Source organism: Mustela erminea, chromosome 12 (assembly GCF_009829155.1).
Source record: "Mustela erminea isolate mMusErm1 chromosome 12, mMusErm1.Pri, whole genome shotgun sequence".
Lineage (NCBI taxonomy): Eukaryota > Metazoa > Chordata > Mammalia > Carnivora > Mustelidae > Mustela > Mustela erminea.
The window spans coordinates 87,177,430-87,200,694 of record NC_045625.1 but is presented as its reverse complement, the minus strand read 5'-3'; the positions used below and the strand labels follow the sequence as shown (position 1 = coordinate 87,200,694).

The window sequence follows — 23,265 nt, the reverse complement described above, 5'->3', positions numbered from 1 at the left end:
CCGTAGTTCTCCAGCTCTAGGCCAGGTCAGCAGTCCCCGAAGGACCTGTGAAAGTGCCCGTGTGTGGCCCCACCCCCAGCGTTTCTGATCTCTTGGGTCTGGGGTGTGGCCTGAGGACTTGCATTTCTAACAGGTGATGCTGACACTGTTGGTTCCGGCAGCACAGCTGGAGAACCACTGCGGACAAGATGGCGACCGGAGTGGGGAGCGGCCTGTCAAGGACACCCTTCTGAGAGGTCGCAACCAGGGAGGGATCCTGTACCCCTTTCTTCCTTAAAACATACATACGCATGCACACGCGCATGCACACACACACACACACACACATTTATGTTCTTTCTCCAAGATATCCCGGGCTCTTCTTACCTGATAAGGACTCGAAACTTCACTCATATGTAGGCGTGACCTTGGCAACTTAAGGAGCTACCCTTACCAAGGACGTGTGCATTTTAAGGGGGCAAAATCAAAGGACTTAAGCTCTGGGGAAGGTATTTTTGGAATCTGCCAGTGGGTTTTAAGGGATAAAATTCAGGTTTGAACTCACATCTTTCAGGCCAACCCCTCCATGTGTCCACAGAACATCGTCCTGCCCCTGTGCCCTCTTGAACGAGCCTCCTTTTGCTTGCATATTCTCCATCCCTAACACAGGGCCCGTTACACCTTGGACACCTGGCCCACGTGTACCGAACGGATGCAGGGATGGATGTGATTGAGTGCTCCTCTCTCCTCTCCTCTGTAAGGAGAACATAGTGTTGCTGGGAAATAAAGAAATCCTATGGTTTCCCAGGGTATATCCCCACCCAGCTCCCCCTGTTTTGGGATTTTTCTCAGCAAATAGCAAGGGGAAATGAACAGGAGTGGGCATGGTTAGTATGGTTGGGAGAGGAACAGCGGAAGAAGGGAGAGAAGGAAGGGAAGACCCTATTTTTTAATTTTTTTTAAGATTCATTTATTTGACAGAGAGTGTGAGAGAGCCTGCAGAGGGAGGAGCAGAGGGAGAGGGAGAGAGACACTTAAGGAGACTCGCTGCTGAGCGTAAGCCCCATGCAGGGCTGGATCGCAGGACTCTGAAATCGTGACCTGAGCTGAAACCAAGAGTCAGACCCTTAACTGACTGCACCAGCCAGGTTCCCCAAGAAGAACATTATTTTTGTGGGAACCCTGGGGAGAGTTTGTTCTGTTCTGTGGGAGAGTACAAGAGTGCAGGAAGGCTTTGGGCTGCCAAAGGGCGTACGGATTCTCCGTGAAGGGGGATGACAGCCATGGCAGCAAAGGCGCCAAGGTTTGTGTCTTTGAAGAGATTACTCCATCTGAAACTGGAGTGAGGGGTCCGGGATTCGCTTGGGTTGTGAATCATTCAATGTATCAGCAAACACCAAATAATATATGTTAATGGGAATCATAGAGATAAATGAACAGCTGTAGCTCATGGTGGGGAGATGCTTGGTTGGTCCTGTGAGCTTCACCTGTGGTTCTCAAAGTGGGGGTCCCCAGACCAGCAGCAGCAGCATCACCTGGGAAGTTGCTAGAACTGCAGCTTGTCAGGCTCTACCCCATGCCTGCGGACCTAGAAACTCTGGGGTGGGGCCAGTATCCTGTGCTTGCACAGGCCCTCTGGGGGTTCTGATCACGCACTCAAGTTGGCAAACCAGGGGACTAGGGAGTTGTACCCTAACGGCCCCTGGAGTTGCAGGAACAGTAGAGGCTGTAGCTGACTTTGGACCCTCTGAAATTCAGGAGGATTTGGCTAAAAAGTGGCAGGGGCTATTGTTGACCATTGTTTTCCTATGTGTGACAATAAATTGTTCCTAAATATGTCATCATTTGAAAGGCTTCTGAAGACAGAAACAGAAACATTTTGAGCTTAGCCAAGAAAACAAATGGGCTGAATATTAAAAGGGAAAAGAGAAGAATTTCTACAGCAGTCATACTGAACCAGACATGAGAATCTACACCACGGCCAGGTCACAAGTCTGGGAAAGTGACTTGGTTGTGGACGAAGTGGACTGTGTGGCCGGTCAGTGGCTCCAGGTGTAATCACCACTGATGTCACAGTCATTATTCTTCTACTGTGGCTTTCTAGTCTCTCAGCAGTAACTTTGTAATGTGACCTTTTCAATTTTTTCCCACCAGTACAGGTATTTTTTTAAGTAGTGTTTTTCTGTTATTTTTTTTTTCTGAGTATAAAAATAACATGTTTATCTAGAAAATTTTTAAATACTGAGGGGGGAAAAAAAAAAAAACAAAGAATACAATAAAATTACCTTCCCGTATTCCTCAGACACAGAGTTGTCCATTGTTAATATTTTAGGAGATAAACATGTGTGACTGTTTTGTAACAGATAATAGCGATGATTAATATCTAAGTAACGTGTTGCACGCTCTTACCCCACGTTGTTAGGAACATTCCCTCATGTGCTTCAGGATTCTTTGAAGATACAGTTTTTAAGTACAACAGACATTTTTTATATATGCGGGAAGTGTACTCTATTTAATCAAGTTCGCTTTCTTCTTATTAGCACAAATATCTTTACAACGTTGGTAGATGATTGGATCAGATGAACATTTTAAATACTTTTGATTGTATTACCAAGTGACTTCCCAAATGGGTCAGATCACACTGCATACCCCACTCAATCTAGGAGTAGAGTTGAGAGGGTGCACTTTATGTCTTGTCTACTGGGTTTTCTTTTGTGAACTGTTTATGACCTTTGCCTTTTTCCCCCATAGGAATGTTTGTCTTTATTATTGATTCCTAAGGCCTCTTTATAGGTTAAGCCCTTAACCCTTTGTTACATGGAACGCTGGCAGATTATTAGTCTTTTGTTTGCATTTTCTTTTTGCTTTTGGTGCCTTTTGAGCTAAACTATCTTTGCAGTTCTGTCTTTGCCTTCTGGATCCTAATGTTTAAGAACTCATGTATTTTCTTTTAGTTGTTGTATGTTTTATTTTTAATATTCAGCTCTGAGTTTTCCTAGGAACTTATTTTGGTATTGTGTTACACCGGCTTAGATTTTTCCACCCATGGCTAGAACTCTCTCTCCCATTCCATGTGTTCTTCTGCGGTGTGAGTTTGCCCGGCGGCCTTCATTCCTCTTCCGTCTTTGAATTTGGATGAATCCCAGATTACTTTGGCCAATCATATATGGCCGAAGTCATGCTGTACCTGTTGCAGGAGTAGTCCTTAGTGGCCTGAGAGCGGCCTCTTCGAAGTCAGCTGCCATGCTGTTAGAAGTCCCCATGCTCCGCAGCGGCCGTGTGGAGGCTTTGCCGCTGACAGCCAGCACGTGAGAAGTCTACGCAGTACCCCCCTTCAGCTCTAGCTGACATCCGGCCACAGTGCGTGAGGCCCGGAGTGAGAAGCATGCCGCGGAGCCCGGTCAACCAACCCTGGCCAAATCAAACAAGGTCCTAATAAATTGTTGCTTTGAAGGCCGTAAATTTGGGGGTGGGTTGTTATGTAGCAATATATAATCAGAACATAGTGTGATAAGGATTCAGCTTTTATCCCCCTGAACAACAGAGAGTTGCTCTACTATGGAACACTGAACAGCCTCCTTCCCTCGGCTCATGCGTAATGCGCCATTGTGTGCTGACTCTTATTAGGTATCTGAGGTCATGACCTTTTGCTTCTCTTGTGTTTCTCTCCAGTTCTGTAGCCTTCTTTCAGTGTTCACAATTTTTACTTTCTTAGCTCTATAATGTATTTATTTTCTTCTTCAAAGCCTCTTGGACGGTTAGCAGAGTTCATTCTTTCAGAAGAATTTTAGAATCCGTTGTCAAGGTAGTGAGTAAGGAAGGGCACATTAGCACTTCGCAATCAATCTTGGTTCCTGACCGGAATGATGTTGTCCGCGGGAGTTGTTTGGCAACGTCTGGACAGACTTTAGTTTTGGATGTCACAACTGGGGGAGTGCTAGTGGCATCTAGTGGGTAGAGGCTAGAGATGCCGCTCGACACCCTACAATGTCCAAGGTACCCTCTCCCCAACACACACACATACACACACTCAGACGCACACACATGTGAATTATCTGGCACCAAATGTCAGTAGCAAGAGGCTGAGAAACTGTGCATTAAGGTTATGAAACAGTTTAGAAAAGTCAACACACTCTATTAGTTTTTGCACCTCGGAACACGTATATGTCTGTATTTATTCATGTCTTCAGAAAAAAAAAGGAGTTCTCTTCATATTACCTGCTATTCCTAGGTATTTTTACCCTAAAATAATTTCCCTTCACACTTTAAAACTCATAATTGAGAATATATAAGAAATCTACTGCTTTTGCCCTATTTACATTGTGACTTGTCACCTGATCGAATTTCCTTTTTACATAGGGTGATTTTTAGTACATTCTGTTGCATTTTATAGGTAGATGGAATTCCTGAAATTTAATTTGGTGGAAGGTGTGGAGAGTAAACTCAGTATTTACTCAGAAAATGTTGGAGCTAGAAGGAACTTGGGAGGTTCCTTAATCCCTTGCCTTCTTGTAAATGATGACAGATCTGAGACCTAGAAAAGTTAGTTTACCTGCCTCAAGTCACATAGCGTAGCAGTCCAGAGAAGAAAGCAGCACACACAAAAATAGCCTTTGGATGAGAGTATTGACAATTCTCATGGTTTACATAAAAATTGAGAACGCCACACTGGGTTTTAAAGCCTCTGGGGATGTCGCAGAGCACTGGCAATGAGTTTAGGAACCTCGCCTCCCCGGCCTCTTCCCGGGCTCGTCTGCAGTGTCCTGGCAACCCGTCTGTGCGTTCTTCCCGGGGCAAGAACTCTGCCTCACAAAGCGTCCCCAAGTCACTTCTGCTTGCTAGAAAGTTCTTCCTTTGGGTGAGTTGCGCTCTGCCTTCTCGAGACCAACACACTCTTTATGGGTGAATGGTGTCGGAAGGGTCGAAGTTCTGGTTTCCAGGTGGACAAGCCCTGTGTGAACTGAGCGTCCCATAAACACTTGTCAGATAGAGTTTTACATGAAGTTTTTTGATCTTTTTTTTTTTTTTTTTTTTTGAGAGGCCTTAGGTAAGAGTTCAGTCCATGAGGACTGAGCATCCTAGCCCCAAATGCCCCTGGTCCTGCCACCTTCTAGAGGTTCTCCTTTCCTCGGGGACTTCAGCTGAGGCTCTCTCCAGCCGGAGAGGCTATGAGCAGGTCTAACTAGGAACAGAAGATTCTTGTGATTCATTATCGGCAGGGTTGTGTGCCAAGGGGACTCCATCCGAACTCATGGACATAATGAAGAGCACTTTCTTTATTTCGGACCCCCTAAGGCAGAATTTTGCCTCAGGACAAAGACAAAGACAGAAAGGCCACATGTAAAGGAACCTCCTCGGTGCACGGTTGCTAACTGGACAGTTGTTCTGCAATTATTATTATTCCAGAACATGATCATTGCCTTATAGCCTTGTTCATTGCTTACAAACTTTCTTTGAGATGGGAATCTTTTTAAAACTTATGCTGTCAAGTTTGATATGTTGAAATTAGATTTTCCCCCCATTCCTTAACTAGATGCCTGCTATCCTGGAGCAGCCTGATTATTGGTCCCAGGGCACGTTTACCTGGGGCAGATAGAGAGTCAGGCGCTGGTCCCACTAAAGGCTGGGGCTCATCTGTGGTTCAGCTAAAACCCAAAGTTTAAGAGATTGAAGCAAACTCAAACTGGACCTCCTTTTTTTTTTTTTTTAAACTATTGAAGAGAAACAATCTCATTTCTCTTCGCTCCTGAAAATTCATAGATTTTGTCTGATCTGGGAAAGTGGTGTCTTTTGTATCCTTTAGGCTTGTGGACAAAGGGAAGGAGAAATCGGGGGGCATTGAAAGACTCAGTTTTTGGATGGAAATGGGATTTCTCTTTAGGCATCGTTGTAAGGTAGGGGGTCTCTGTGTCCCTTGTCACTCCTGATGCCCTCTTCTGGGCTTACTCCTTTTCTCCTCTGACTGTTCATCTCTTCCTGATTGCTCTTGTCCCCAATTCAGTTTTCATTGTGTAGGAGGAGCCCCGCCATCTGCCATCGCCATTCTATTTTGAAGGCGAAAGACATTGTAAACTGCCTCAGAGGTATCTGCACCATTAAGCATCATTTATAACTGACAGTCCCATGAAAAAGTAGGATGCCGTAGAAAAGGAGATTAGTTAGGCACCTGACTTACTGGAATTTTTGTCCTGACTCTGCCGCTAACTAGCCGTGCGTCCTGGGGATAGTCACGTTCCCTCTCTGGACTTGAACTTTACCACCTGTATCATAAGGAGGTTGGAAACTATTCCTTCTTGGCATGTAAATCTATGAACTCAAAGCATGGTGGGAGCAAGGATGCATCTTTTCTCATGAAGGAAGTCCTTGAAATGATTTCATTATTTATTCTGGTTTAAAGTTAGTCTTTTAGACTGTGAGAGATAAAAGGTTCTCCTTGTGATCTGCACGTAGGAAAGGAAATTAGCCCTTGCTAAGCATCTGGCTATTGCCCAGCTAGGGGCTAGATTATTTTTTATGTGATCTCACCATGCTAGGCATGACAGGGAGGTTTAGTCTCAGGGGTTTGGTCAAGTTCACACAGTTGCATAGCCACAGACCAAACTTGGCTTCCTGGCCTTGTGACTGGCCTCGGGCCTATCCCCGCGTGTCTCCATACCACTGACCACACCCACCTCTACCTCCACATCTCTCTCCTCCTTCCGTGACTATTTTTACGGGAGCAGCCGCATGCCTAGGGACAGGTGACAGCTGATGAGACTCTGCTTTCATGTCAGTGCAGTTTTGAAAGATAAAATCTTGTGTTACTGAGGCAGAATTTTAAAGATTTTATTTATTTATTTGACACAGAATGAAAGAGAGAGAGAGAGAGTGCATGCACATGAGTGGGGGGAGGGGCAGCGGGAGAGGAAGAAGCAGACTCGCCTCTGAGCAGGGAGCCCAATGTGGGACTCGAGCCCAGGACCTCGGGACCATGACCTGAGCTAAAGGCCGACACTTAATCGGCTGAGCCCCCCAGGGACCCCGCTGAGGCAGGATTTTTTTTTTTTTTTTTTTAAGAAAAGACCCCCTTTCAAGTTATTTGTATTCCTAAGGATAGGCTGGTTTCTAGTAGAAAGGGTCCCTATGAAATGTTGGGCTGGGTGGGAGGTAGCCCCTTCAGGGTACCTCGTATTTATTTCTTGTTGCACCTGACGCATTGTGTAATTGTGCTTGTCTCTCTGTGTGTGTGTATATGTCTGTGTGCGTGCACACACGCCACTCATGTTCTTATTTGGTATATATGTGGTATATATCTCGATGAATGTGTGCACTCAAAACTGTTAAACAAAGAGAACATTAGTCAGTCCCTTCAGTAGTGAGATGTATGTAGGTGAGTATTTTCGTATTGCGTTCCTGAAGATCACGGTCATTGTCACCAACACATCCTCCTCAGTGTCCCCAACAGCCTTGTGGTCTCACCTTATTCCACCAGACATGGAGTGTGTGCTGTAATTGTCTTGCTCTGTGTTTTTGCTACTCTTACCATGCTGTTCAACCACGGGATGAATGAGTGAACAAATGAAGGTGATATTATCCACCCCACATTCCTGAGAGTGAGAAGGAGCACCTAAAGGACATTTAGCCACTACTGTGGAGGTTAGAAGAGTGTCCCCTGTTTCTGCACACACTCATGACCCCATTTGTGGCACCCAAACAGTGCAAATTAAGGTACCATTCCTGACTGTTGCTTACATGTGGAAACCGGGGTGTGAGACGCTGTGGTGCTGAGTGTTCATGGGTTGGGAGAAGACTCAGCATCCAGTTGTCCTGTCTCCTCCCCAGTTTAGTAGTATTTGTCCCATTGTGTAGAGGTTGATGGCTAATAAGGGATGCACTCTTCGGCATCCTTGTGTGATTTGGAGTGGGACTAGCTGGGTTTGACTCCTCACTCCTCACTCTTCTCAAGTTACTGTGTTTTTTGGAACCTCAGATTGCCTTCTCTGTGAGATGGGCTGGTAATGATCAGAACTGTGTCCCAAGGTGAGAGGGTTCACCCAGGCAGAGTGCCACATATCCTCCACGGTGCCAAGCAAGCCTTCCGTTCCTGTCAGCTCTCTTGGGTTTTTGGTGTGTAGATGTATTATCATTAATAGTAGTAATAATAGCAGCAGCAAATAAGAGTGCAAGGTCTTGGTGTGGAAATATGATCACCGTGTCGATATCTGAGTAACCCCACACCTCCGTCCTGGTGCTTCTGAGTGGCTAAGGAGAAGGGGAAGGAGAGAGGAGTGTGTTAGACTCTGTTTCCATAGAGGGCTTCACAGAAAAGGTGACCAGGCCAACAGTTCACTGCATCCAGAGGGCGGAACTGTGTGTGCTGGGAGGTGTAGTCTGTCGGATGGGGGGTGGGAGCAGGGGTGGGCTTGGATTCTGGACCGCCAAGGACCTGGGGCCTCCTGGGAGTGCTGCGAGCGAAATGATGTAGTCAGATCCCATCCAGGATCTGCGATAATTAGTAAGAGTTTTCCTGAACCTCTTTTCACTATAATAAGAAAGAGGGGGGAGGGAGTGAGAGCTAAAGCGCTCTCGGTGTTCAAGTTAAATGTTAACTCCTTTGTGTAGTTAACAACTAACTCACCTTTTTCTTTTGCAAAAAGGGAAAAGAGAAGGAGAAAACACAATGCAGCAGGAATCACCTAACTTAAAAAAAAAAAAATCCCATTTGCTTTTGTGGTTGCTTGTTTTCGAGGTGATACCTACGCAGCAATTAGAAAGATGTCTGCAAACTTGAACCTCGGACTGCAGACTCACCTTCGTGCGCTCCCCGTGTGGCTTCGGCAGGGTTCTCAGAGCCTTAGCTATTTTCGAACACATTCCTAGTTTAGCCATTAGAAAATTATGGGTTTTATTTGTATAAACTCAGCGGCTAAAACAGCACTTCCAGAAAGGTGGGTGAGCTCATCGTGGCCGTCTGAACCAGGCAAGTTAATGACCTGCCCAGCATTGTTTGTGCGGCCAGCGCTGGCTGGCTGACTTCACCCGCGTTTCCACTTGAAGGGAGACATTGTTTCCTTGGCTGCACTTGTCAGATGCTTTTCTCTTCGGCACACCAGCCTTTGCTAAATGTCCTAGCTGTCCCTGAATGTGCCCGCCGGGACACTGTGAAGCCGAAGAGCCAGGTAGCCCTGGAAATCTAAGCAAAGTACTCTGCACAGCTGCCCGAGGCCCCCAGCCAAGAGAAAGGTGGCAACACGTCTCCCCCCACACCTTTCCACAAGCAGACACTGGCTCTGGTGCGGAAGCTCCCCCCGGGGGAGGGCCTCCGACTTCCAGCCCCGTCTAAATGTCAGTGACCAGCCAGCCTGGGAACATGAACCCCTTAAGCACTCGGTGATTTGCTGAGGCTTCTGATCAGTTTCCAGGAGGAGCAATGGTAACGTACCATGTGGGCAGAGGAGGTCGGAGGTACGTGGAGGAAGGGGTCAGGGATGGCGGAGCTCGCGTCTGCTGCAAGGAGTCACGGGGCAGCCTGACGCGGAACGTCAGGAACTGAGGGTGCGACCTGCATTGTGCTCGGTTTGCTGAAGGAACGAGCGGCCGGAAGAGGGGACTGGCCGCGGACTTTCAAACGTGCACACCGAGTGCTAGGGCAGGTGCCAGCGAAGCGTCAGAGACAGCCGGTGGGGCACCGTTGGTGTAAGGGTGTGTTTGACGCTGAAGATGCTGTTCCGCGGACAGTCAGCGTGTACAAAGGAAAACAAAGTCGTTTCTAAAAGTCAAACTGACTGCTCTTCACAGCCGCTGCCAAATAAAATCCTGGCACACTGGCTCCGGCCTCTCTTTAAATGAGCAGTTTTTGCATTATCCTCCCCTTCCGCTGTTTATCTAGAGGCCTGTTTAATTTTTATTACGAGGCTAATCCCTGGATTAAAGACATAAGACATTCCATCTGTAAGTAGGAGCGTAGGTGTTTGGGGTGAATTTCTGTACTGGAGCAAAATCTAATTCACTGTGGAGGGGATTGTAACCGCAGATGCTAATTTAGAAATCTGTTTGCCAGATTCAGGTGACTTTGTAAGACTTTTATTCTTTTCCGTCTTAGGCATTTGTGCACACATTCTTGGGAAGATTGCTGCGGGGTAGTGTTGCATGTCAGAGAGGAGGGAAGTTTAGTTATTAACCCCACATAGAGGGTAAAGGGGGGCAACAGGCCGGCTGTGGAATGAGGAAAAGACCGGGTCGAAACATTTCCAAGAGGTATTTTTGTTGTTTATGCTTGTTAATTATTAATATTAATTATTGATGGAAAGCGGTTTTAAGTTACATGCCACACATTGTTTAGAAATAAATTATCACATTTCTTATCTGGAACTATAGTAGATATTAAACTATTTCAAATAATCAATATATACTAATTTAGCAAGATCCTTCTTCTTCAGTGTGATAAACAAGAAGCCTTGAATTTCTGGTTCATAAAGAATTGGTTTTGTGAAAATGTACTTTTCCCTCAGCTTTGGGTGGATTTTAAAGCTAAGTGAGTATGTTAAGAACTTTATTTGACCAAATCAAGTCAATAATTAAAAAGTATCTTTCGAACAAGTATATATGTCATGCAAAACACATAGGTAATACACAAAGCTTCGTAAGTTAACACTGCCAAATTAATTGTGAGCATTGTGCTTTGTCTCAAATATTGGTGCCTTTTTAGAGATGTAGTCTATGATCATCCTAGTTTCTTGGAAATGAACTTCTAGGGAGTTTCCGAGCCTTGTGGTTTATTGTATAGCTTTAAATGAAGTATTGTGTTCGAATTTCAGTGGGCAGGTATGTATGTACAGGACTGAGGTTAACTCTGGGACTCAGAGCTGGTTGATGTTCATATTGGGTGTGAGAGGTGTGGGGGCAGGAGAGGGTAGGGGAGGAGAGGAGAGGGCTGAGGGCGTGGGTGGTAGAGATGGAAGGTCTCTGACTGACTGGGAACTGATAGGGCTTGGAGACATTGCTCTCAGAGGCTGAAAAAGTCAGTATTTATGCTTCTTAGGAATTGTGGGCTTTTTGAGTGTTAGTAGATTCATTTCCCCCTGAGTCTTAAGTCCTGTCTGTTGGGTTTCCCATGGGCTTTACCCATTCTGATCAGTAGGCTCTACTGAATATCACAGTAGTCATGTGCGAAGGTACCAGTCCTTGGCAACCCAAGGAGTTGTTCGGTTGTAGAATATAGGACACACAGTCATACGGTCTCTGGGGTTTGTTTAGTGTTTGTCTGGGTGGCCTCTGGGGGTGACCCGATTGGTGTATATTCGCAGCAGGGGGAGTTTGTAGTAGTGGCTCAAAGATCTTACCTAAGGTGGAATAAGTAGGCTGATCCTGGATCAGTTCATTCTCTTCCTGATCTGAAAGACTTGCCCACTGACCTCATCCAGAGCTCAGTGTTTGATCTCTGTGAGCAGTTGATTCACTACTTTTGAAAGCCCCAAGCTCTGATCTCAGGTTCTCTGAGAGATCTGGGAAGGTCTCCTTTACCTATATGAAGTTTATGGCCCATTAAACCTTGCTTTTGATGGGCTCACTTCATTTGGGAAAGAAAAATTCTGCATTTGTAGAAAATGAAGGACACTTGCCTTTTTCAAGGAAGCTGCCAGCTCTTGGTTTCTCCAGAGAGGATTACTGGTGAAGACAGTTATGAAGAGAACAAGTAACTCTTTTGAATGCAGAACATGTTCTTGCTTAAATATTTCCCAGAACAATTCTAGAGAAATATAATACAGGTAAGTTTTGTTATGCTCTCATTGTGAGTTATGTTTACGAGAAGCAAAAATAGGATTAGAATCATAGAGGAAGAAGAAAAGCTTTTTTGTACCAGTGGTTTATGTTTTATATCACATGAATTCTAACCATTTATAAAATTATCTGGTTTCTTGCCCCTACTCATGGTTGATTTTTTTCCTTTCTTTTTCCATCTAGAGACCTTTGAATTATTTTTATTCATAAGTGAAAAATGTATTACAGCTTTATTTCCTTTTATTAATAGTTCCTTCTTGCCCTTAACCACATCTCTGACTTTTTGGCGTGTAAAGTCCAATGAGCTCATGCTTAATCATGTATAAACAACCGTCTAATTATATGGTTTTGAATTTTCATTTGACCGACTAAACAAAAATGACACAGAAAAAGAGAGACCTGACAGCCTCCCCGTCTTTGGATACCTGGCCTTTCTCTTCCGCACTCTCTCTTCACGCATTTAGTAAAATGCATGTTAAAACTTATCAGAAAATCACTTTGCATTTGCCAAGACTCTGTGGCAAAATTGTTCTTTTCAAGGCTACATGTCAAAAAAACAAATGAGTCGAGCTGAATTATATGTCTTCTTTACAAATTTCTTTCGGACTCTATTCTTTCCTCCTCTGGATGGAGGTGTTACCTCAGTTCCTTGTGCTGCTGGTGTCGGATGACAGAGCAGCCGGTCTTCATGGAGCAGGATTTCTCAACCTTCATTCCTCCGCCGGCTCACCTGAGGTACAATAACAACCATCTCAGCTGCCATGTTTTCCCACCCTCCCCCAAGCCGTTCGGACACATTTTTGAAAGAAGGCAGTGGGAAAATCTTTCCAAACAAAGGTGCTCACTGTGTTTAAACAGTGAAGGAAAAAGCTGTCCATTCCCTTGGTCCTAGAGTTCTGAACAAGGAGCAAGATCTCTTTTGAACCTTGAGATGGTTTCCCCACAGGTAAGCGTGGTGTGCTTGATAGAAGACGACCAAAGAAAAGATATATCCCCCTTTTATTACTATGGTTTTCTAGATATTTCACAAGGTGAGTACCTAAAAGAGTAGGTTTGGCTAATTAGTATTTAACAGCTCTGAGAGAGAAGAAAGGTAATGGGACACCTGTGAACTTCTGCCAAAGTGATCTATTTTCTCACTAACTCCTCAGCCTTAAAATGTAATTTGATTTCTCCAAGTCTGTGACTCTGAAACATGCACATCTCTAAGCACTGACTGATTTTATAGACTAGATGGGGTAGGTTTATTTGGATGCAGATTATATGGACTATATTTTGAGAATTTAGAGTGGTCGTGCTAAGATTGATATCTAAACAGTCATCCTCCTGAAAATATTTTATTTTTAATTTTTTTTTAGAGAGACAGTGAGAGAGCATGTGCACGTATGCTCATTTGGGGGTAGAGGGGGAAAGGGAGAGGGAGAGAGAGAATCTCAAGCAAATTCCATGCTGCGTGTAGAGCCCTATATGGGGCTCGATCTCACGACCCTGAGAGCATGACCTGAGCTACAACCAAGAGTCGGACGCTTACCTGATTGAGCCACCTAGGCTCCCTCTCAGTGAAAATATTTTAGAGATATCTTCGTAATTTACTTCACCAATGCATGTACAAGTGTTTTTTTGAATTATTTATTTTAAATCAAAACATATGGGCTTCCAAGACCCCATCGTGTTGATGAGCAAGAAATCTAATCTCAGTCATTTTTGCCTGGGGTGCCTGATGCCTTGCCAGGGTGAGACAAGATCCCAGCATCCTTGTACAGAGCAGAGCATGCTAAGAGCTTTCCTGATTCATGGTCCACAGGGTCTTGCTGAGGTACCCACTGGCCAAGGCCAGAAGTTGCTGCTCTGTACATTGCTTGGGCACAGGGGCCTGCTGCAGCTGGAGCGCAGACCTGGAGTCTGCCCTTTGTACGTTTGTCGTGCAGCCATGAGCCCCCTCTCCCCCAACACGCACACGCTGCCTTCCTTGACTTTGGGTGCCCTCCCCTTCTCCTGGCTTCCTCCTCAGGGGCAATCCTCTCTGTCCCCATAGCTTTTTTAGCACCTGGATAATCGCAATGGATTTAGAGTTCTGCACAGAACTAGGAAAGAGGATACCATCAAACAGTATCTACTTTTTAGGTCTCTGAAAACAACTTCTCTCAGACAAAGGAGTACCAATTACAAATCCTAGCTCAACAAATTTTCCTGCCATATTCCAGGACTGCCAATGGGCTTTAGAGCATAGAGTCCAGAATCTACAGCCTAGAGGCACAATGAGCAGCCCTGGGGGACTTCTGGGTATAGGAAGCTGGGTACTGTCTAGTTCTAGAAGATGGGTGATTGAATTTTTATTGTGAGAAAGTGTAATCTCCATAATCATCTGCCTTTTCTCTGGGTCTCATGCTTCTGGGCATCCCATCTGGACTTGCAGGCCCATGTAGCATATGTAACAGAAAATATTTGTCGTAGAGTATGTGTCCCTTTGGACAGTTTTGAGGAATTATTGCTTGAAGGAAAACAAAGGTTAGCTTAGCAGCTTTTAATGATAACTGTATAGCCTTGACTTTGAGAACTAAAGTCATCTCTAATATGAAGGAGTGAATGGGATTTGCCTCTGAACCAGCTCTTAGATGCTGGAAAAAAAAAGTTCATTGGTTTATATTGAGTAGTTTAGACTACACTGCCTTATGTTGAGTGTGCGTGTGTGCGCGGGCCTGCGTGTGTGTGTGTAGAGAAAGGAAGGCAAATTAATATTCCCATCCGTTCGGTAATGCAAGGACAAAGACCTGTCAACAAGTGTAGTCCCCCCTGGTCCATACAGTGAGCGGTCTCACCGTTGGGCAGCTTTGCCTTTTCTTATCCCATCTTTTGGTTAACTTGGAGGGGGGAAGACATGATCTTGATTTCTGGAGAAGGGTTTGGAATCTAGTACAGGCCCTGGAATTGGAGTTTGGAATTCTGACAGGCCCTTTAACAACCTTCTTTTTTGTTTCTTTTATAAGGTCATTTGGGGTTACTCTGCCTCTGCTTCTGCCCGACCTGTCCCAGGGCCTCAGCCCTGCACCTGAGATCATAGCAATATTTCCCTAGCTTGGTTTCCTGCCTCTAGTCTTTGCTCTGTTTCCATATGTGGGGGAAGTAGTTGGACTATCCCCCTCATAGATCTTCACCACACCTCCTCTAGCATTTTTGGTGGGGGGTGAGAAGGCTGGCCTTGGAGGTCCTATATAATCTGGTAATCCTTCAGTAAGAATGGGAATACCCAAGGCTCACAGAATACAGCCTGTGTGCTGGGCACTCTTCTCCGTGTTTTACATACATTGGGTCGTTAATTCTCCAGACAGCATTAGGGAGGTAGGTGCAAGTCCCATCTCCATTTTCCAGGTTAGGAAGCAGAGGCACAGAGAGTTTAAGGAACCGGCCCAAGGTCACGCGGCTGGGGAGTGAAGCCCTTCTGGCCCTAGCATTTCCCTTCTCGCCGCTCGCCCACGCTGCTTGCCCGCCACTTGCCCTCCGCCACTCTGGCCCGCCCAGCCTTCGGCCGCCCTCTCCGGGCAGCGTCCAGGGGCTCGGACCGGGTCTACTGCTCCACAGCGCCCCCTCTGGTGCGTGCAGATCTTGTTCTTGCCTGGACTCCGTGTGTGCTCAGCAGCACGGCGACCCAGCTGAAGATCGGGTGTTTCTTCATTGTTGCACGTGTTGCTTAAAATTCTCTCCAGCTGGTCAGAAGCTCTTGTGGGGAAGCTCAACGGCCTGAGGCTCCACTGGCAGCACGGCACCAAGCCCACAGAGCGTGCTCGATCAATACGACCTGACCAAGGGGGACAGAGGCGGTTTCCTCCCATTCAAGTGTGCACCGCCCCTCCTCTGCTCCCGGCCTTTCTTACTGTTGGGGGAAGCCCTGTCTTAACAGAGCCCACGTAAGAATTGCATCTTGAACCCCTCCACGTTCGCAGATCACTCCCCTGCTTTAACCCTGTGAAATCAGACGGTAAGCAAGCATCGTCTGGCCGGTCGGTGGGCCCGCACACCTCGGAGCACACACTCTGGCTCCCATCAGAGCCGCGGTACGCAAATAACCCAGCACCGAGCGGGCCCTTCCGGCCTGCTCGGCTCCTCTGCCGCTGCTTCCGCCTTGCCGAGCTCTGATTTGCTTATTGAAACAATAGATCTACTCTCTTCCCATGGGATTGTTCGAAAATTTGTCCAGGGAAAAGCAGTAAAATGTGCTTACATTTCCTCTTTGGTTTTCTAGGCTAATTGTTGGTGAACTTTATTTAACACTCTTGCTAAACTGAGAGTCTCTGCGGAGCCCAGCAGCTTTCAGTTAACTTGGCAAATCATTACAAAGGAGAACAGAAGGGTCAGCATAAGCACTCTGTACTAATTAGTTGATAATTGATGTACAATAGCTGACTGATGGGACTTTAGCATATAAACTTGGGGAATGTTGTTTAATATATCTTTACATCTTTATGAGGTGGTTGGGAGCAGTGTATTAATAACATCTTATCAGGAGGGCCCGGGGTGGGGAGATGGACTGAGGCTTCATGTCCAGGAATCCAGGGCACTAAGTGGTACAGAAGGGAATATGATATTTTTTAATCTCTCGAGGTATAAATATGATTCCATTTAATGCAGGGATCAAATGAAATGAGTAATGCTAGCAATTCCATACTTGGGGGCCAACATTCCTGAATGCTGACTAAGGTTAGCAGAGTGTTGGTGTGAAAGTTATATCCTTTGTGGGGTAAGCTTGGTAGGTGCCAGCTGTACTCCGAAGGGCAGAGTGGTAGGAGAAATGCACAACTCGTGGGAATCTTCATTAATCTGGATTCGGCTTTGGCCTGTTCATTGGCTGGGATGGGGTAACTCACTCTGGAATGGAGTCATGAAAGTTAGGCTTTAGGGGATCCTCTCCCCCCCTTTTAAAATGTGATCTCCTGAATCCTTATCTCCCAGTTATGAAATCTCCAGCCTTACTCTAGCTCGCTCCCATAACTGCCGCCTTCTGCATTCTGTCGTTTGCCAGCACGTGGCTCGCTTCTGGTTCACGTGGTCCTGCAGCTTTTGTCCCTGAGCCCTCCAGATGAGTCTCGGGACAGCGAAGCTTCCAGGGAGGCAGGCCACAGCACTAGCCTGTCATCGGGCTTTGTTGGTTTGAGGTGGAGCCTGTGAATTTGCAGTTTTGAAGAGCTTCCCTGGTAGCACGGATAGGCAACAAGGTATGGAGCTGTTGGGGAACACATACCATCCAGGTGGCCCACGGTCCGTCTGCTGCTTTCTCATGGCCAGACAGAGTCGCCTCCTGCAGGCAGCCCTGACTTCTCTTCCTTTCGCCCCAGTAAACGCCATGGCTGAGCTCTTCTGTTTCCATGACTACCATCTCCTTGTTCATGTGTTCATTCTTCCTTCATTTCTAGCTCATTGTTTTCCAAAGGCTGTTTTTGAATATCAGTCTTGGGTGAGCTCACAGGGAAAGAAAAAAAAAAATATTGCATATTATTTGCTCCTCTGGGAGTTACATGCGCTTGCATTTTTAAAGGCTCTGAAAGTAAAGGCTCTGTAATATAAAGATGTAGTTTACCTTCACTGTGTTAGGGTTTCCCAAAGCTGTTTGACTGTGGATCTCTCCATGACCTTGCCTCATGTTTCTATTGAATATCCTTGGACTTCCTGAAGAATTTGGGGAAATGCCTTTGTGGTTAAAATTATTATTCTTCGTGGAACTGTCTGGTACTTGGATTTTTCTCCTGTCTCTGAATGCCTGTTTCTAGGATTCAGTTTCGTGCTTAATCCTACACCGGCCCTGGTCATTATCTGATTGTTCCTAGGTGCGCGTGCTTTGTCTCTACAGATTGTAAGTTCCATGGAGGCAGGATGCTCTGTCAGTATTCCTTACCTCCCAGAGGTCTTGTGCAGTTTTGAGCATTTGTAACATTTGCTGAATTGAAATGCTTTACCCCTGAATAGAAAACCAGTCATGTCATTCTGATTCTCACCATTTGGTGTTCTTAGCCATTTACCCATGCCTTGATGTATTTCAGAGTAACACTCTACACACTCACATATAGTCATTAAGTTGTCACTACTGTATCTCAGCAGTGAAACGTTACCAATTTGACAAAACACGGCATAGCAAGCTGAGTATGTTTAGTATGCAAGAATTTCTTATTTCTAGTTTTAGGGAGGCATATGAATGAAGGCTGGAGAGAATCTAAGAATAAGGTAGAATGGCAATGAGGAAAAAGGGAGGCCTGAAGCCTGGGGCCTATCTAGAGAAGGACAAGTCTATTGTGTGTTGAGGAGAAGGTCTTAGAAAGGGAAGTGTCAGCCTTTAGTCCCCGGTCACTCTGGAGAAAAGAGTTGCTATAGACAATATCAGAAAGCACCAGAAATAAGTGCTTTAAAATAAAATATAATTAAAACTTACAGTGTATTTATTAAGTGCCAAACCACTAAACATATGACTTACGTTAGATCTTTTAACCCTCAAAACAACTCATGAGGTGTGCACTAGTATTAATCCCATTTTAGAGATCAGGACAGTGAGGCACAGAGAGGTTAAGTAACTTGTCTAGGGTCACATGGCCAGTCCATGGTGGAGCTGGGGAGCTCACCCATGCTCATAACTGTTGTGCCTATTTGCACTTGTTCTTTTTTCCTTTTCTGTTTTTCTACTTTTCTATTTGCATTCAGTGCCCTGATGTGCGGTGACTTACTAACCTACCTCAGCATGAGTCTAAAACCTTTCCTTGAAATGCATGATCCTGGACTGGAAAACACTTGCTCTATAGGCTGTTCTTGGGATAATTGGTAATATTTGAATACTTGAATAACAATGGTATATTACATGCCATTATTATGTCCTTAATAAATGTCTTGAATTTGACGATTTTGCTATGGTTTTATGTATTTAGCAGTGAAGGACAGAAATCTATGACTTATTCTTAAATGGTTCAACAAATTAGTAATAATACAGTAAGCTTATATAGAAGGGATATGGACAGATAAAGAGGTAAATAAAATTTATTAATAGACAAAACAGTTTATTGTCCTATTCTTGCAACTTTTCTATAGTTTTGAAAAATTTTTTAAGATTTTATATATTTATTAGAGAGAGAGAGAGAGTTAGTGAGAACACAAGCAGCGGGGAGGGGCACAGGGAGACGTCGACTTCCCATTGAGCAAGAAGCCCAGCTTGGGACTCAATCCCGGGAACCAGAGATCATGACCTGAGCCGAAGGCAGAAGCTTAACTGACTGAGCCCTCCAGGTCCCCCTAGAGTTTTGCAGTGTTTTAAAGTGAAAGGCTGGGAAGGAAACCCAGATCCTTAGAGGTGGTAAGACATTATACGGTTGATATATGGTGTATTGGCAGTGTATGGTGGTGGGGCACGTACTAACACATACTTACTCTTCTAATCCTCATTAACAACCCGATGAGTTAGGTACTACTACTGTCCTCATTTTAGGGATAGGACACTGAGGCACAGAGACTTTAAAGACCTTGCCCATTGTCACACAGCCAGTGAGTTGGGGAGGCAGGACCCAGATCCTGATGTGTAATATTATTTCTGTCTCCATAACACCCTGGATTTGTGTTAGGTTGAACCATAGAGAAAGTGCTTTTATTTGGTCATGTTTGAACTACACGGAAAGCCACCTCCCGTGATCCACTCTAGAAGCAGGGATCACCTCTTTTTTAAGGAACAGTTGGTTTGGTGTCCATCTCTGTAGCCAGAATAAGGGCTCCATGGGGCCCGATACTCTGTCCATCTGTCTCCAGGAACTCCTTGGCTTATGGCTGGCCTTCGGTGAGTATCAGTTGAATGAACAGTAACAGCCAAAGAAACCGTGATTAGTTCTCCCAAACTACCCTCCATGTGTATGCCATATCTGTCCCCCCTCCCCATATCCGTGTCATTTTTAGAGGAACCAGTGGATAACCACAAACCCTTCTGAGGGATGTAGCCTCAGCAGGGGTAACTGCTACACAAACAACTGTTTGACTTCAAGAGAACACTTTTACCTGATGAAGATGTTAATTAAAAACATGCCCCTGCTAGGATGACCTCTCAGTGCAGAAACTCAGGAAGGCACTCCATTTGTACTTCCCACCAGCACGCAGTGATCTGGGCTGGAATGTATATAGTACTCAGAAGGCCATCTACTCGGATCCTAGTTTGAGCAGTAAACACATTTTAAAAAACATCATGCAGCCTCTAAAAATAAGCGGTATTTCAAAACGAAAACCGGCACACAAGTAGTTGGCACATCTGGTAGACAGAAAAGCTGTATGGTTTGTTTTCAGGGAATGACAAGCCAAGGAACATTCAAACTTGGCCAGTTGAAAAGTTTTCTTCTATCTGTGGTGACACCTGGTTTTTAAAAAAAGTTGGCTTGAGCCTTGAAGCAGAGAGAATATTGGAAGCGTGCAGAGAATTAAATAGCATCATTTACTATCTTGTTTTGTGCAAAGAATTATAAGGAACTGTTTTCTTCTTCAGGAAAGAGAGTGGAACAAAAAAGCAGCAAGGGCATGAGCAGTGATAGTAAGAGTCCCGACAATAACATCTGACGTCCGTTGAGTACCTAGTACACGGTAGAAGGTGTGCTCTAGAGTCCTTTGTGTGTTCAATGAATATGAGATGCACAGTAATCTTAAGAGGCAATGTTATTTTTACTCCCACTTTACAGGTGGGAAGGCATACGGATGCTTCAGTAATTGCCGGAGTCACAGGACCAGCACGGGTGCAGGGGGCGGCGCCAAGACAGGCCATCTCGAGGGCCCAGACCCCAGAGCCCAGCGTGGTTCCACGCAGTCTGGTGGTGGCCATTGCATTTGACACTATGAGAACAACACTGGAGTTTGATGGTTGCATTCAGCACCACTGGGTCTTAGTCAAGCTATTCTTTGCCTCCGCTTGTGAGACAGATGATGCCATTTTCCAGAACATTCTCACAGCTGGGCCACAAACATTACTTGTTTCCCATAAACTTATTGTTCACCCTGGTGCTTCAAGGGTGCCATTTATGATATGTCTCAGAAGGTGTCATTCCTCTGTGGTTACAGGAGGTTCACGGTGGCCAGTGGATTTGGGATAGGAGGTGGAGGAGCCAAGGCGATGGGGATACTGGGAAAGGGAGGGTCAGGGTCTCCATATACCAGAGTGGGAAGATTGTCAGAATGTGTGAATCGGGGCTAGAGAGTTACAAAGGCAGCCTTGACCAGCATACAGTTCTCGCCCGGGAAGATGGGTTTGTAAGGATGTTCCCCGTGGGGCTTCATCTTCAGTTCTGACCGAGTTCCGGGTTCTGTGGGGGAGCATCAGGGGACTGGCTTAGTTGGAGTTTGTTTTTGAAAACCAGCGCCGTTTTAGAAAAACAAACCAGGAGGGTTTCAGTGGAAATAATGTGTGAGTATTTAATATTCATGTACAACTGTCTTTCATTTTCATTCATTCATTAAAGTTTTTGTCCATTGAGGTATCATTGACGTGTAACATTCTAATAGGTTCAGGTGTGTGACATAGTGATTCGCTCTTTCCAGGCACTGTGAAATGATCAGCGCAGTAAGGCCGCGGGCCACCGTCTCCACACACAGTCACACACACTGTTTTCCTTCTCTTTCTCGTGATGAGGACTTTTCAGATTTACTTCCTCAATAACTTGCAGTATGCAATACTGTATTACTGAGTACAGTCACCGTGCTGTCCATTACATGCCCAGGACTTATGTATTTTATAACCGGGAACTGTAGGTCCCCTTGACCACCCCTCTCCCTGGAGCCACTAATCTGTTCTCTGTATCCACATTCACTCATTCTGAACTTCAACGGCAGACTTTTGTGTGTACGTGGTACAGGCCCTGGGCCAGGTGCCGAGGAAGCAGAGCTGCCTCAGACAAGGTCTTTGTCTTCAGATGCGATAAAATATAAGAGGAGAACGTGGCAGGCATGTCAACGCGAGAGTTCCCTAACGGTGCTGAGGCAGATGTGTTATGAGAGTTGGGGGGGGGGGCGCGGACAAAAGGAGGACTTGGTCACATCTGCCCAGCTGGCAGTGGGGGAGGGGCAGCCAGAGAGGAGGTGACCTTTGAGTCAAGAGTGTGAAGATGAGGAGCTCAGTAGTTGGACAAGTTAGGGGAAGGGTGTTCCAGGCAGAGGGGAGAGCATGAACAAGATGAGGGTTAAATGAAAAGTTTCAACAATCATACTTGTATTTAATGATTCTAAGGGGTGCATATTTCCACGTCAAAATATCTCTGAAATCTTGATACCATGTGCTAGGTTCATCAGCCATGTGTGTTCTTACCGGCACATAAAGGCCTTATAACATATGGCACCTTAGCTTCGAGGAGAGAAAGTATCAGTGCTTTGTCATCGGGTGGCATTTCTTGGTTGTGCTGTTCCGGCTGTCAGCATGTATTTGTTTTAAAGGCAGATATTAGTACCTTTTTATTGGGAAGGAGTCGGACATTAAATGACGGACGAGTAGACGATACTGAGTTTGACAAACTACCTGACATCTGATGTTGCTTTTCATAGTATGGCTGCTAGTGATGGGACGTGGGGAGGCGATTCAAGTGTCTCACATAGTGGACTAGACTCCGAGCCATCACATCACCTCTTTCCAAGGAGTTTGAGAGGCAAATGGCAGGTAGCTTGTTGGAACTTACAAAGATACTAAATTTATGATCATTGCGTAAAAAGGTGCCCACTACTTCTGGTGTCAAGATGGAGACCTGAAGGTGCAGTGTACGGTGAGTCCTGAAAGCGGAGACACTATCTATGACTGGCCTCTCAAGGCACAAGAAGATGCATCAGATTGAAGGGGCAGAGAGCAGGGGTGAAGGGCAGGTTCTGAAAAAAAAAAAAAAAAAAGTGTCAAAAAAAAATCGGAGAGAAATTTCGGTTGGAATAATGATCTTGGCAAGTACCCAAGGAAGAAACTAAGCATCCAGTACCTAAACTGAAACACACAGGCCCCATGAAAATACACCCTAGTAGAATCCATTTCGGCGCTGTCATTGAATCCCTGTGTGGCCTTGGGCAAGTGAATTACCACTGGGATTTCCCAGAGGGCCGGACTAAAAAAGCAGGTTCCTGCCAGCTAAAAGCTGCAACTCGCTCAGCATTTTGGAGATGTGGTTTCATTGATGAGAGCATGGTGATTGCTCTAAGGTCTTGTTTATCCTTTAGTTCTGTGGGCTCTTGGAAGAGAGTGTTGCAAAAGATGACAAAGTCATTTTTTTGGTTATTGATTTAATTTCTGGAAAAACAAAATAGGAACTTATGTCCCCTAGGGCTAAGGAAAGTTACTGTGATGATTTTCCACTTACTTTGATCCCAGATATATCAATGATAAATATGGGGAATTTGATGAGAAAATTTTAGAGTCTGATTTGTTAAAATCTGACATCATATTTATTTTTGTTTGAAATGGGAACACAGTGTACAGTCACTGAGACTTGACCAGGTAGTTTGCAAAAAATGTTTGAGGAAGAACATCCATGTGAAAAGAATGTCTAGAATGATTCA

The 23,265-nt window shown here is 45.3% G+C and overlaps 1 protein-coding gene across 6 annotated transcripts in view; it reads left to right on the top strand.

Annotated features, from left to right (window-relative positions):
- The window catches only part of GLIS3 (GLIS family zinc finger 3), a 492,256-nt gene that overhangs the window by 172,193 nt on the left and 296,798 nt on the right, over window positions 1-23,265 (top strand). The window lies entirely within an intron of this gene.